At 38.1% G+C, this 15,928-nt stretch overlaps 1 protein-coding gene across 10 annotated transcripts in view; it reads left to right on the top strand.

The window, feature by feature from the left end:
• The window catches only part of VRK1 (vaccinia related kinase 1), a 66,346-nt gene that overhangs the window by 4,015 nt on the left and 46,403 nt on the right, over positions 1-15,928 (top strand). The window contains exon 1 of one of the 10 annotated variants that reach the window (XM_026079384.1): positions 15,725-15,814. The exons of 7 other annotated variants lie outside the window; for them this stretch is intronic. The gene's annotated coding sequence lies outside the window, so the exon portion shown is untranslated. Of the gene's footprint in view, positions 1-15,724; positions 15,843-15,928 lie in introns of those variants that run through there. 2 more of the 10 variants (XM_026079385.1, XM_026079387.1) reach the window with 2 other exon arrangements.

The raw sequence follows: 15,928 nt of genomic DNA, 5'->3' as shown, positions 1-15,928 counted from the left end.
ATGCAAAATATTATTTTTTATAAAGCCTTGCTATTGCTCTAGTGCATCAGCGATGAGTTAAATATTGGTAGTTTACTTTCGTTAGAGATTATGTTGGTTTGCTGGAACCAGGAATTTATTTTCTGGCTATTCTTCAGTTGTTTTTCTTTTCCCCTAAAAATGTTAGGAAGAGGAACATTGTTACTGCTTTAAGTTTATCTGTGGAAGCTGATGCATGTTGATACTGTGCGAAGTGGATAATTTTATTTAGGTATTCAGAAACTGATATCTAATTAAATTTTGAAATGAAATGTTAAAACCAGTGGGTGACAGACTGTCTGTAGGCGTGTCCCCTGAGGTGCTCCCTATTTTATTTGTTAATGATCTTCTTTGCCCATGCTAAGCCAAGCTCTACCCACTACTGCTATAGCACCGTTATTCAGCATTTAGTTTGCCCAGTTTATTAAAATGGAAAACCCACTCACGTTACACTTAATTATTAGCTCATTTAAGCCTTCAGTGGTTGGATCTCTGCTTCTATGTACAGATACTTATCTCTTGCTATTTCAAATACTCAACTATTGTTTTGCAGTCACGAGACTGTAGTGTTGACAAAAGTGAGGTGATCTGGGATAGAATAACTTAATTAAAAGTGTTATGACAAGAATTCGCAGGGGGTCAAAGACTGAGATCTGATATTAACTACTGTTAGTAGAGAAGTATGTGTATTTAAAGAGGACAGATGCACAAGCCAAACACTAAATTTGACACTCTGACTTTTTGAAATTTTCCATTGAAAATTTTCTTTATACTTACTATTGTGAAAGAGATGTCACATCAGAAATACTTACAGATTAATAAGTGGATGGGCACTGATATAACTTGTAATATCTCTGAGACTCTTTTCTGTCAGTAGGACTCTGTGACTACCTGTGGATAGGGCCCCTGTTAATAGAGATCTAGGTGGAGTAAAGAAGCCTGACTGCTGGGCTTAAAGTCATTTACTGAGCTTGTTTGTGCAAAACAAAATTACCTTAGAGATCTACTTGATTGGAATTAGATTATGTGCAGATACCAGCAATGACTTCTTGAACTATCCCTTGATCATATTATATTAGTGCTATTTCCACTTGCTTGTTATTTTGTTTTAAATTATACTTAATGTTGCCATGATGAAAAAAATAAGGCAAATAGGGACTACTTTGTGGATAAGAATAAATGGGTGACCACAAGAACTCCTTTGATATCAGGCCAGAAGATTGCAAAATGAAGCTGAGGTATGCTCTCCTAATGTTAGAGAGATGAAGAAAGCACCATTTAATTCCAGCAGAGGTGAACCTCTGAGGCATTAAGAATCATGACAAACTAAGTCAGAGAAGTTTATAATATTAATTAAAACCTAAATAAATTCCCTTCCTTCAAAGGTAACAGGATGGACCAGGATGCTGCTTGCTATCATTACCATAAGTTAAAAGCTTATTTTCTTTCTTTTTTTCCCACCTCTCCTCCCTATTAAATCAATGTCAGGACACCACTTCTGTTTGACATTGAATGATCAGAAATGTTCATCCCCTTCAGTTCTGTTTACGATCAAACCAACAGATATCACTGATCACTAAAGAGATATTTTATTGCTTTTATTTGTAGTCACTAATACATATCTCATATAAGGAAAGAAACTGGAGAAATGTACTAACAAGTACATGAAGTGGCCAGTTTGTTTCAGTCTGTGCCACCGAATGGCTCAATGATGTGGCATAAGAGAAATCTCCATTAGCAGTATAAGTAAAATACAGATTGTGAGGAAACTGTTCCTCAAAGAGGATTTGAATATATTTTGCTACAGGTATGAAGATCAGAGTGGCCATGATGGTCATATCTGTGAACAGCTGTGGACAACTGTGAAATTTTCTCTAGCTACAAACCTGTAACACTACATTTAAAGACTTCTGTGAAAGATGGAAATACATTCCTCTCTGTGGAGAGTAGAAGTGACTGGGCAGCACTGCTTGCTCCTTGGTACTGAGGAATCAAGGCCCATTGGAATTTACTAATTTGGTCATTGCCAGCTCAGAATTTCCCTGCTCATTGAGTTGAAGAGGAACAGCTATGTGTTATTGTGGCTACTCCATACCGTTGGCTTAAACAGATCTGGACCAAGGTATACTGGAGCATGTGTCCCTGCATGAACCAGAAAACAGGTAGATGTTTTAGATAGTTCCTTGCTTAGAAAAGTTCTAAGCCTCTGCTGCTATTCAGTCTGCAATGACGATGTGAAAACTGATAGTCTGTACACTTTTTCAGTAGTGGATGAGACAACCAAACTATTCATAGTCACTTACATAAGTATGCTGGTCACTTGGCAACCATCAGATGGTTTCCTACCAGTTTTGATATAAGTCAATAGTTCAAATCTAGCCTATGATTAAAATGGAATGATTAATGGAAAACTGTCCATGCTCCAGGTCCCTGAGCTGCTGAGTCCTATGTGTTTTGGACAGTAATGGTGATAGTAAAAAAGAAATCAAGCTTCTCCCTCTCCTATTCTCTGCCATGAACCTTGAAAAACATGATGTAGCTTGTTAATAATGTGACCCTTCATTCAAGATGCAATATAGTTAGTGTGTACCAGCCTGAAATTTCTAGTTGATGTAACTCATTGAATGATGCTATAACAAATTATCTGCATTACAATTATGCTTTTGGAGCTGCTCTATTTTGTGTTGATTATTGTGTTGGATTCTGAGTCATAAAGGTTATAAAACTGATACAATAGATTGTATTCTGCCACAGAGGTGGCATAGTTCAGCATGACTGAGTCACTGCTCTGAAGAGAGATGGCACTGAAATTTTACACAGGGTATTGCAAGTGAAGCTTGAAGTGCATTGGCAGAGTTGCATGGTAGCAGGCAAAAAGCTGGTCTTCATTACATACCTAATTTTACTTGTACAATTCACTTTTTTTCAGATACTACAGTTTCACCATATAACTTTCTAAACCATACATTGGGTATAAGTGTCTGAAGACCATTTAATGCAGTGGAAAGAGGGCAAGCAAAATTCAGGACCATTGCAAATGGTCAACTTAGCATTTAATGCTGTGGAAAGGGAACAAGTAAAATTCTGAACCAGTGCAAATGGTCAGCTTAGCAGGTGCCAAGTGTAGCATGTGTGGCCATGCTAAACAAACTTGGCTGGCAACTTGAAGTTGGCAAGTATCTTCTACCTGCTGCCTTGTCTGCTTCAGATTCCCTCCTTTCTCAGCTGGAAAATGCTTACTTACTAGAGTGTAGTGGAATATCTTTGGGACAGATATGTCTTCTTTTTCCTCCTCCTCTTCCCACTCCTTGTCCTTTTCTTTCCTAATCAGTGCCGATTTGAAAAGGCTTTCCAGGTGGCCAGGCCTTCTCTCTAGCTTGGTTCTCCTTGCCTTGTTCTGTCTGGATTCTCTGCCCTCTCTCTGCTTTACCTGCTTCCCGACAACTTTTGTGCCCAGAAACATCAGGTGCAATTCTTTTCTCCCTGCCACCAGACCAAACCCCTCAGCTGCCCATTCTTACCTGCTGTCATTTCCATCACTCATCTGTTAAATCCCCAGGCTTCCTTTATTTCTAGGCAAATGTCCCTTCTGGTTCATTCTTGGAATGTCTTCTATGGGTTTTGTGAATGCTTCTGTGCGTACATTTTTCATGATGGTTTTGATTTTTTTGTGTTATTGCCTCCATTGTTTGTATACAGTAGGAAGCCAGAATATACTAATATTCTATTGTGTTTATTTTTATCCTGAAAGTTTTTGCAGATGATTATTTATGTGAGATGGAAATTCACAATGAATCAAAGGGGAATAAAGCATTGTTAGATCACACCTTTAATGATTCCTATTCACTCTGTGCTCATATTGCCTTGGTAAAAATGACCACGTTAAGGGCAGACAAATTGAGTTTCATTATGCTCTGTTGTTAATTTGAAAAAGCTTTGCCTAAAAATGGTGCTTTGCAAGGAACTTTTCAGATGCTATATAATAACCTGCATCTTTTATCTTGCATGTGGCTTTTCACTGGAGGGGGACACAACCTTGAAGCTATGAGTAAAATATGTCATTTTACTAATAAAATTTTCCATGCATCCTTGCAGTCTTTTATGCTTTCCATTTTTTGAGGTTTTGGTAACTATTACACCTAATAAATCTGGATCTTGGTAACAAATAAATCTTCAAATATTTGTATCAATAGTATAGCCTACCTGTTGGGTGAATTAATTATTCACAACTTCTGGCTTGTTTGAAAAGCCACTTAGAAATGTTGTTCAACATATCACTGTAAAGTTACACACCTACACATATGTGCTTCCTCCTTCCATGCACTTTTATCATTTTAGCATGATGTAATTGATTTAATTTTTCTAATAGAAGCTCTGGCAAGCTAAAGATGTGAGAAACARCACTTGCAGGGAAAGGTTAGATATCTTATTTCACCAACTGCATACAGAAAGGGCAAACTTTCACACATCCAAATTCCTCTCTAGATTCTTTTTATAAGGGACAATTCTTTTACATCTCATTCTGAGCATTCTAGAAAGTAGCCTTTCCCTCTTTCATATGACACTTAAAGCAGTCACTAAACAGTTGCATTTTGAGCTAGTGCTTAGTCCATGCAACTAACAAAAAGATATCAATACTGAAGGGAAGGGAGTGTATCTTTAGCTGGTTGTATAGGATATATTTTCATATTAGGTTTTTGTTGCAAGCTTTCTGGAGTAGGTACTTTCTGTTTCTGGGCTGGGGGAGGTGTTGCTCCTTTGTGCTGCCTGTGAGTACCATGCCAGAGGAACAGGGTAGGTCTTGATTAAGAATTAGAAGCAATGTAATATCTATTTTAAATAGGCATTCAATGATTGTTGACTGTAGGGAGGGAGCCTTTCATCCCCAAATGAATGTCTGAGTATCGTTCTATGTGGGAGGGAGAGAGGTTTGGAGTGTGCACTTTGGGCTAGTTCAGCTTACTCTGCACGCAGAGTCGAGCGAATGGGAGGGTGACTCCATGCCTGCAGCAGCTGCAGACCCAGGCCCTCTCCTTAGAAGACTGTCATGCGCAAGCAATTTAAATCCAAGTAAACATCAAATGCTTAAGAAACATCTTCAGCTTTAAACAAATAATTTTTAAAAAGTGCAAAACACCTGATGAGGTAATCTAATCCTTTCAGAAGAAGTTGTTTCCTTTTGAGTTTTCTGAACTAGAAACACAGGCACGGCAGGCTCTATTTTGGGGCTCTGCTGATAAATTATACATTAAAAATATGCTATTACTTTAATGATCATTCTCAAAAGACTCTTCAAAAATGAAGCAAAAGCAAAGTTTACATTGGTCAAGGACACAGGACACAATTCTAAAACATATTCAAGAATAAGCTATATAAAATTCATGAAACTGGAAAACTTGCTCTTTTACCCATCATTTTTGGCCCAGCACAGTTACTTTCATCAGGAGAGATGGAATACTTTATACTTACATCCTTTCTAGCAGTCAATATGGTATTGACTGTATTGCAGCCAATGTAGCCAGTGTGGTGATGAGATACCGTAGTTTTCACAAGTTTTCATTAAGTTTGCTGTGAAATGCCATATTCTCGTAATAGTCATCCTCTCTGCTTTATATCTTAGAAGATGCATTTCAAACTGTTTTTAAAGTACATTATTATTCAGCTGTTCACCAAAATAGACCAATATACATTATAATATGTTTACAGGGTGGCAGTCTTGCAATTCAATAATTTAAAACTTACATTCCATTCTAAGAGAGCTACAAAATTGTTTCAAATGACTGTGCTTACTTTTTGGAGCAAGTAGTTCTAAATGAAAAGGTTGATGGCTGCAATTTGATTATTAGCAAATAAAAGAACATAGATAGAAATATTGCACTCAGTATTTTGATATTCCATAGAGGATGAAAAATATTTAGTGGACAGTTTAGAATATTGTCAGTATATGGTGTCATAAAAACTGCTGAATTCACCTCTTTATTTATATCACTGAGATAAGTTTAATACCATTTAAATATCTTCAAAGGCATGTCTTTACCAAAAATATTAGCTGTTTCAACAATAGATGGCAAACACTTTCCTACTAGTATTCTTCAGTTGACTATAAGCTATCAGCAAGTGAAGAGGGACAAAGATTGGCATCTTCTGTCAAAAAAGCAGACAAACTGCAGCAAATGCAGTGTGCTTTGCATGTAGAACTCACCTCCACCATGTGATATGCAAGGTCGTCTTTCATATGTGTGGATGGAGCAGGTTTTAAGTGGGTGAAGGGAAAGAAAGAGGTGGGTGGGACAAAAGGAAAAGTAAATTTAACCTTCTCTCAAGAACAAATCATAAAATAGAGAACCCATCAGATCTTATATGTCTTCTCTCTGTGACCCGGTAAGTTCATTGTGGCAGAGAGCAAAGCTGATTAATCATGTTTTCTTAGTTGCTGCTAATATATTAATTAATTCCGTGCTTCCAGCAGATGTCTGCCTGAAAGTATGGAAACTCGACTAGAAAAAACAGATCTTACAAATAGAGCTCTTAGGGGCTGAAATAATACCCAAGTAAAATAGTAGTTGTCTGAATAACAGGGCCAACACCAGTTATATGGAAAGTGAGCAAATAAGACCCTGAGGACAGAATGAACATGGTGAGGAGCAGCACAATTATAGGGTGTTTCCTCAGGTAAAGGGCAGAATAGTGCTGGGAATGTGTGATGTTAATGTGCATTTCTGTAACTTCATGTAAGTCTTACGTATCTCCCCAGTGAAAAATTTATTTGGAGTTTTCCCCTCCCATCATTGGAAAGGAAGAAATGAATTAGTAATTTGCTATTGGACAAAAGATCGTCTTAAGTTATCTAGATACACTTAGATCAAATTATTCTATTGGAATATATATATAGAAATATCCAAGCAAGTGGCTTTTAAAGCAGAGAACACTGCTCACGTGAAAGATGACTGAATTAATAGTATTGCACACTGAAAATGTAGCACTTTCAGTGGTGTTGTGAACATCCCCATCTTTATCTTCTTCCTGAAAGCGAGGAAACACTCTCCTGCTTGCAGTCCATTCATTCAGAAGCCTTGCTGCTGCCAACACATGTGACAACTATTGCCAATTGTGACAGTTGTTTTTGTGAAGGGGGACATCTGTCTACATAAAATCAGGCTGGGGACTGCAAACTCATTCACAGAGGCCATGAAATAGTCATCAGATGGTAAAAATTACCTTCTTGGTTAAAAGACAAGCTAGTGTCCCAAAGTGAGGGAGACTGTATCTGACTAATACTCACCTGAGCCAGGCAGAAGTCTGTTATATGTGTTTGGGGGAACCCTTTTAAGTGCTGACAGATGGGTATTCATCCAAAGAGCCTTCTACCTCTATATGCATTTCATATGTTTTGAAGTGTTAACATAAAAAATATGCTCCCCACCATGCACCAAAAAGTAGGAATATGAAACTTTTGAAAAATATTATCAGTATGTATTATGGATGTCTCATCATGAACAGGAGCTGTTTGCAAACTCTAATCAAATGTCCCAGTAGTTTTGTGGATTTCCACAGACAGGATTGTTTTAGATGAGTTGCAACATGAACCCAACTCTCTTCTTGGCATCCCACTTCTCTGCTGGTTATTTCTCTAAATCTTTTGTTTACCTTTTAGGCTGTAAGCCTGAAAGCAAAAAAATCCCCCATACAGTTTGTGCCAATTAAGCAAATTAAAGCTATAGATTTTTAAACAAAAATAAAAATGACATGGACAACATTTAAGCATTTAAAGAATGACAAGAATGAGTACATTGTTCAGTGAATAGGTAGGCAGTTATATTAACTCTTGACATTCTACCTGATGCAACATATTTGCAGCATAAATGCATTAGCAGTTCAGTGTTTCTTTAATTTCTGCACAGAAGCATCAATTTTTTTTTTGTCAGATCACATTTTGTAACACAATATCAATCTTGCCATATCCATGTTCTAGATGGGCTGTAGGGATTCTGCTGTAATTATGTCAAAAAATGAAATATTTCAAAATCTGATTGACAGCTTGATTACAATAATGCATGTGATTAAATTCAGGGTGTGCTAGTGTAACGAAGGAGGGAATGTCAGTGGTAATTAACTGTATTTTTGTTAAATTTTGTTGAGCATTTCTTGCTTTTAGGTTGGAGTATATTGAAACCAATGAGACACCTAGTGGTAGGATTTTTTTGCAGTTTGTTAGTGCTCTTTGGGACTTGGAGAAAACCAGTTCTTATGTAAATCATATATTTTGTTACGTATCATGTAAATTTTATGTAGATTAGCATGGTCAGGAACACCATAAGTATGCTGTAGAACAGCATGACAGGAAGGAGTCCATGTTAGGCTTCAGCACAGACAGACAGCTGTGAGTATTTTTCTTCTCCAGAAAGCTGGTTCCTGATAAAGCTTGCCAGGAAACAGAAAAGCATGAGTTATAATTAAATGCAATGTTTTATTTTTAACTCTCCTTGTACGATATCTTCTCCTGAGCAAACACTCAATGACTTCTGCCTTCTCAAAGAAAGTTTGTATGAGACAGTCAAACTACCAAATACCTATTTATGCAAATATGTATCAGCTTTTGATGTGAAAAAGGATGCAATGTGCATTGTTTTTCATTAGGTTTTTTTTGCTCTTTGAACAATAAGATCCTTGGATAAAAACTGCTGTGTCCAATCTTATAAAAGATCGTAGGCATTTAGGGTGCTGCTAAGAAATAAAAAGAAAAATGTTACCCGTGTGATAAATCTTCAGTGCTCTCTCTCTGCAGTTCTGTTCTTCCTCCAAGTGTTGATCAAACTGCTGGATAAAAGCAGAGATTGGAATCTGTTTTTTCCTAGACCCACAGCACTGGAGGAGGTCTGTAAGAGAATCAAAACTACTGTGTCCCCTCATTGGTCTGCCAATAATTTATAGCCTTGATATTCTGTCTGCCCAGCTCTTCCACTAGTTCTACTGTCCTTTTAAATGTCTTCCTTGAACTGGAATATCCATTCCAGGCCAATACTCCCCCTTCCCTCTGCCCCCCCATTTCACTCCTTTTGTAAGGCCTGTAGCAGCTGAGTTGTCAGAAACTGGGCTACCTGTATTTATTCTGTTTTGGAGAATGAGGGGACAGGGTAGAACAACTAATAAAAAGCTGTGGAATTTATTTGGTATTTACTGACTGTAAATTCTTTCAACAAATATTGTTTTCCTCTGTATTTGGATAACATTCAGCAAACTTGGCTTGCTAGCATGATAGAAATAGTAAAAATACATAAATAAAATGGAGTGTAATATAATATAGTGAAATATAAATATATAAAAATGACTTCTCATTTATTTTCTTCTAAAGGAAACCCCCAAAGAGATTGCTAGAGAAAGTAACAAATATATGGTAACTGGTTCTTTATTTTTCCCACCACACAAATACATTTTCAAAAAGTGGGAAAAAAGATGCTATTTTCAGGCAAAAGAATAAATGTTGCATGGTTTAAAAATTCACTGTGGCAAACTCACAATAGCCTGGTGACCTTGGAAGCAATGGTGATGTCTTTAAGCAGTGGAAACATGGAATTGCAGATAGGGAGTAATTATACAAGGTCTTGCAAAGCATGGAGCTCTGCCTGTTTATATCAAAAGAGGGTTTAAAATATATATGACCTTATTCTTCCTTGCATTTTGCTGGAGCCTAATTACCTTAAGAAATCACTGTTTGATCAGTAAGTCTATTGCTAAGACTAAGCTCACCTCATTCAAGAGATCTGTATCCTCTGAGCTACAAAGGATAGTAAATAATAAGTTTATAGATTCCTGGTTTCTTATTTAAATAGCATGTAGTGAGAACACCACTACTATTTAGCAAAGAAGTGTTTGTAGGTATGCTAATGACCACAAGGAAATTTCAAACCTCCATAATGTGCTTTAATCACCAGCTGGAGATCAAAAGCCACCATGTGATTTTATACAGCATGGGCAGCTTCCAGAACTGCCTTACATGGAAAGAGATCAATGGTAAAATTGGTAGATAGAGCAAAGCTCCTGCAATAAAAGCGTTTTATGTATCTTGTTCAAAGCATTTAAGTGCCTTTTAGATCACTGATTGAACCATAGACATTATAAAGTGGAACCTTTTAATACCAAAATAAATTTGCAGAGTAAAATTCCATTATAGGAAAAAGCGTTGCACTGCAACAGGATAGATAATAATTCTTTCACATGTAATGGGATATATGAAATGTCTGATGATAAACAGAAGTTCTTTGTATCATTATAGTTAGACTCCATGTACTGTTGTTTATGTGTATGTGAATGTATCTACAGTGTAGGATATACACTGTTCCCTAGATAAAATTTAGCATACCTATAAATAACTTTCCAAAAAAGCTTCTAAGATGAGGGAAGACAGTTCATGTCCGAGACAGTCTGGTCGTTTATTTTTAAGTAGGAAAACTGCCCAGGCATATGAGTTTTGGATCTTGACCAAAGAAAACATACAAACCCTTTAGAAACTCATAAAAGCCCTTTAATTTGGATTAATTTAATCCACTTCAAACAAGTTATAGTCTTAGAAATTTCAAGTTATTTAAAATGATTCCCTTTAAGAGCTTCAGATCATATGTCTGTTAGCATCACAAAACTTCCAGAAAAAGTGAAACTTCCAATGGATCTGGCTGCAGCTTTTCTTCCGCAATATTTTCATTAATACTATCTTCTAATACTCCATCCTGTTTTCATTAAATTATTGAGCACTCTGTAAAGTTCAGATCTCCTCTTCCCCATATTCCATTTCTTTAACTATTTAACTTGGGGAATCCAGAGGATATTTTCAAAGAGCTGCAAGATTTACATATACCTTTCCTGCCTCAGCATCTTAATTTGGGATTTAATATGCTTGGAATAGTACAATTAATAATGGTCTTACAATTCCTAACAGAATTAGGAGTCAGGAAATCCAGGTCTTACTCTGAAGTTTGTTACCAATTTCCTTTGTCACATCAGGCTAAACAAACTTCATTCAGCATTTCTGTGTCTCAGTTTGTTCATTTGTAAGAAGGAGTAAATACTTATTTGCTGAAATAGTTCTTTATTATTATTCAAGAACTCAGTCCTGTTATGAAACAATATTGTGCTTCCCTTTGGTGAGAAGAAAAACTTAAGGACGTCAGCATTATCATATGCTGAATTTTCTAGACAGATGATTAATATCTTCATTGAACAAATCGGTTTTCACATCAAATGGATTGAATATTCAAAAGAATAGCTGATTCTCTCTGGTTTCTTAATCCCTGTTTATAGATTCCTTCAGAATGCAAAATTTTAAATTCCTATGTAATCAAATACAAAAATTAGTCTAAATTGTAAAGACACATGGGAAGATCTTAAACATGTGGCAGAAACAGTTTTGTTTCTAACCACCTTTTAATAGCACTCAGGCACAATATGATGTTGTACTGGTCTATTAAAATACACCTTGAGTGCATCATGAGCTGTGAGGTTACTGGGCAGATAATCTTAAGTCCTCTTAAAATGTATATTAATGGACCAACAAAGATGACTCTGGAGTGTCTTACTGCTATTTTTAGAGAATAGTTATTACCCTTTTAAAGTTTAATAAAGGTATATTAAAGAAAAAAAATCTTTCATTTAATTTATACACATCTTTCCAAAAGGAAAAGAATGTGAAAAGTGAAGAAGAGAAAAAAGAAAGAAGTTTGCAGTAACCCCATTTTTCCCTAGTGTTAGAGTACTCATACTGCAGGATAACATCTTAGATATGATTAAAAGCATAATTCTTTGCACACAACAGTACATACACCATTGGTGGATGGTAACACAAGGCTACTGAAACAAGAATTGCTTCTTAGATCCTATCACTGTTTCTTCTCAAACTCTTTATGTCCTCTGACCATCAGGTTTTTAGCCAGACTTTTTTGGCCTAACATTTGAAGAGGACTGTGATGTTGAAGCAAACATCATGGTGGTTTTTAGGAGCAGTAATCTCTAATCTCTACCCCTGTCTGTGCTCCACAAATCCCAGTTAGCACAGTGCAGTTTAGTGTATGTGTGCTCTTTTGTCAAGTATTTGTGCTGGTACAGTCTTTCCATTCATTTTGAGATTGTCTGCCTGTAATGATTTCTGTTGATTTTGGCTTTTTTAAAGCATTGTGGATACTATGGCAAGGTTTGTGAGATGTATTAGGACTTTTATCATTTTGCAAAGTAGAAAATTAAGATAAAGAGGTGGCAGGAGAGGAATACATGCTGGAGTTCTGAGAATTCTTAAATTTTTGAAAACATGGAAAGGTAAGGAACATCATGTATAAATTACATTTAAATTACCATTGTGGCATTATTAACTTTTTAAATCCAAAAGTTGTTTAATCTTCTTAAAAAGAAATAAAYAGCAAATTTGTGAGGTTTCATGGCAATTATTTTAAATAACAAAACTTAAGGAAAATGCTATATTGCTTTTACATTTCTGGATTGTTGCTTGCTTACTTCCATCAGTATGTGGAAATGCATGTGTGTGTCTTTTCCTCCAATAATCATCTCTGATCTTGCAGACCTGTAGTCCATGGAGCACAGCCTGAAAAACACTACACTAAAGGAGAAATGAGCCTAGCTGAAGTAGAAGTACTGGATCTCACTAGCTGCAGACATTTGGCATTCTGTTATCTGTCACTCTTACTGGAACCTTCACATCCTTAAACTCCTGCCTTGCAGTCTAACCCAGCTTTGTGAGAAAGCACTGAACCAGCCCAAGAGATTTGGGCTAAATTTCTGACCTTGCTAATACTCCCTGAGGACCTTGAGTGAATAATTTAATCAAACTATGCTGCAGTTTTCTTGCTGTAGAATGAAGTTGTGATTCAAATTTTCTTTGTACTATTCTGAGCCCATTGCAGGCACGCTCTTAATTTTGTCCTAGAAATGAGGATGTGGAAATGTAACTTGCATGTCTTCTGGAACTGATGAATATAGGTGGCTCTCTCAAAAGAATGCCCATTTGTGAAAAACCTTACTCTGGAGATTCACCAGTTTTCTGAAATCTTTCAAGGTTAATCAATCTAGGTTATTTTATGAAATGTTGGTTTAGATGAATTCATACTACAGCTTGATCACTTTTTCTTGAGATGTTCTTCTCAAGCCATATTGAAGATGTGAAACTTTTTACCCCATGGCTACATTAAAAGTAACTAACTGCTACATACAATAGTACAGTATCCATTGCACATTTACTACTCTTTAAAAGCATTTAATTTCTTATTGACAGCTGTGTCTGTACAGCATATATCAACTTGATTGCCCATTTCACTTGAGATGATAGACTTTTTAAGGAAAAGATGTGAAGCCCTCTCTCTGAAGAAGAAAGAATCTAAAATAATTCTGAAAGCATATTTGAAAGTTGTAGACAGCATCTTCCAGGAATGTTCCTAAAACAATGAAGGCCAATAATAGAAAAAAACATTTTATGCATTTGATTGTTTGGTCAATACTTGCTTCTCTGAGATCTAGTAAAAATAGCAAATGATAATATATGGGGAACATCTGAGGAAAGCTATGGCCACTTCAGATCTGGTTAATACTTGAAAAATCTCCAGCTGTATTAAAGCAAATACATCCAGATTGGTTAAACAGAAACCCAGCCCTTTGGTGTATGAAAATGCAATGTATGAAAGTCTCTCTCTTGATAATTGGCAGAATCTTATGATGGTTTTGTTATTAAGGACCAAGATTTGTATATCTGAGCTGTAACTTATCACTGAAAATGCAGCTGATTATCCTGGCCCAATGGAGAAAAATGATAGGCAGAAAGAAGCCCATCTTTCTCCCTTCATGCAAGCAAGAGAATATTTCTTGGCCAAACTTTTACATGGGACAGCAGCATTTACTTTTGATCTCTATGGCCTCATTGTTAAGACTGTTTTCAGAGTGACATCTTGAAGATCAGCTTCTCACTGTAGTTCTAATAATTATGTTTTGGAATTAGAAGACTAAATTCTGGTAAATTAAAATGTGATTAATATACAGAAATGGAATATATATTAATTTTTTCATTTTATTTTCTATGTGGGYATCTTAAAATGTTTTTATGATCCCAGTGATCCAATGTCAATTACCACATAAGTGGGATTGCTACAGTAAACTCACTGAAATATTTACCCATTAAAAAAATAACTTACAACATTATTTCATCCAGTTCAAGGAAAGAAAGTGGTACTTTGAGTTGAACAGTACCACATGTAGCATCTTGGACTTTTAAAAAAAAAACTTTTTTTTGGCTTTCCTATGACCAACAATACCCTAGAACATTCAAAACAGTACAGATTCTTGAAAATCTGCAGGAATACCTAGGATTCCTACTATATATTTCTGTTATTCCTAATATAGCTCAGATTTTCAAAGGAATCTTCCACGGAAGTACACCATGATCAACATATCATGGAATGATATGAAGATGGTGGCCATGAAATCATGATCTTATTTGTAAAGGCTTAACATCCCAGCAAATTAAGAAAAAAAAAAAAAAGTGCCCTTTTCCTACCTCATCCCCTAAATCCCCTGTTTTGGCATGTCTTTAACTCTGATCTTCCATGTCTCTTTCCAACTTCACAGTTTGGCAGAAGCAAGCTGTGCATGGACTAGTATGTGACATTAAAAGAACCAGATGTAGTGGTATCAGATGACAATGGATCAGACCTGCTAGGTGAATTGACCCTTTAAGATTTGACTTAGACCTGAAAAAAGGAGATGGGGCAGTGGGGGTGGGGGAAAAGTGCAGAATCCATTCTGACCTTTCAGAAGCATGGGTTTCTAAATGGTTTCTTTTTCACAGAACTTTGCAATTACTATTAATTTTGTAAAATGTTCTTGTACGCTCAAAACAATTTAAGTATCATCTGTTCCTCAGAGCAGGTAGAACCACCCCCACCCAAACCTAGAAGTCTGTAATATGTAAAACCAGAAGGTGTAGAAACTTCATGCTCATAATGAGATTATGTGCAAGCGTAGACTCTAGTTCTGGGATGGTAAGAGTGGGTTGTTTTTGGCATGGGCAGAAATCACAAAAGCCTGTGGTGCCTGATGGAGGAACTGCCGTGCTACCTTTGTCCCCAGGACACCTTGACCTGTCCCCCAGGCAGGGGTGTCCCACTTGGCTTCTTCCCTGCGCCGAGGGGCCACCTCCGGGGAAGGATGGCTCCCAGGCACCTCAAAAAGCCACGCTCCAAACCCACGCTTGCAAAGGCTGGGCCTGCTGCCACGCTGCAGCAGCCCATCCCTTCCCCTCCGCCACGGCCTCGCGGGCAGGAGGAGGCGCAGAGGAGGCTGCGCAGCCGGTTTGGGGCACCTTTGGCCTGCTGAGGTACGGCCGCCCTCCAGGAGCCACGGCAGCCGCCTGGCAGCTCGAACAGCGGAAGGAGGAAGTCCTTCCCCAACTTGTTTTGGCTTAAAACTCAGAGACTTCACACAACCCCCCGCCGAACTACCCCAGCTCTCGGCCCCACCCAGCCCCGGGGCCCAACCGCCCGCCCCACCCCGCGCGGGCCCGCTCCCTCCCGCCGCGGACTACGTTTCCCAGCGGCCCCCGCGCCGCGAGGGGGGCGGGGCGGGGCCGACGCGGCGCCTGGCGCCGTTGCCGCCTCGGGGGCGGGCGGCCGGGGCGCGGTGGCCAATGGGCGCGGGCGATGGTGGGAGGTGGGCGCCGGGGCGGGCGGGCCGCCTCAGGGCTCCTCGCAGTGCGGGAATTTCGGACGGGGCGCAAGGAGCGGCGCGCCGGGCCTCGGGGACTGAGGAGGTATTTGAAGCCGGCGGCTGCTTTTGGGGTACCCCCACTCTCCCCCCTTTTTTTTAAGGAGCTGAGTTTGTGGGGCCTCCCCTTCGGCCCGCTGTGCGTCCCGGGCCCTGCTGG

This window comes from Apteryx rowi, unplaced genomic scaffold (genome assembly GCF_003343035.1).
Source record: "Apteryx rowi isolate R43461 unplaced genomic scaffold, aptRow1 scaffold_5, whole genome shotgun sequence".
Classification (NCBI taxonomy): Eukaryota; Metazoa; Chordata; class Aves; order Apterygiformes; family Apterygidae; genus Apteryx; species Apteryx rowi.
Note: the sequence above shows the minus strand (reverse complement) of the source record. Positions and strands in the feature narration are given on the sequence as shown.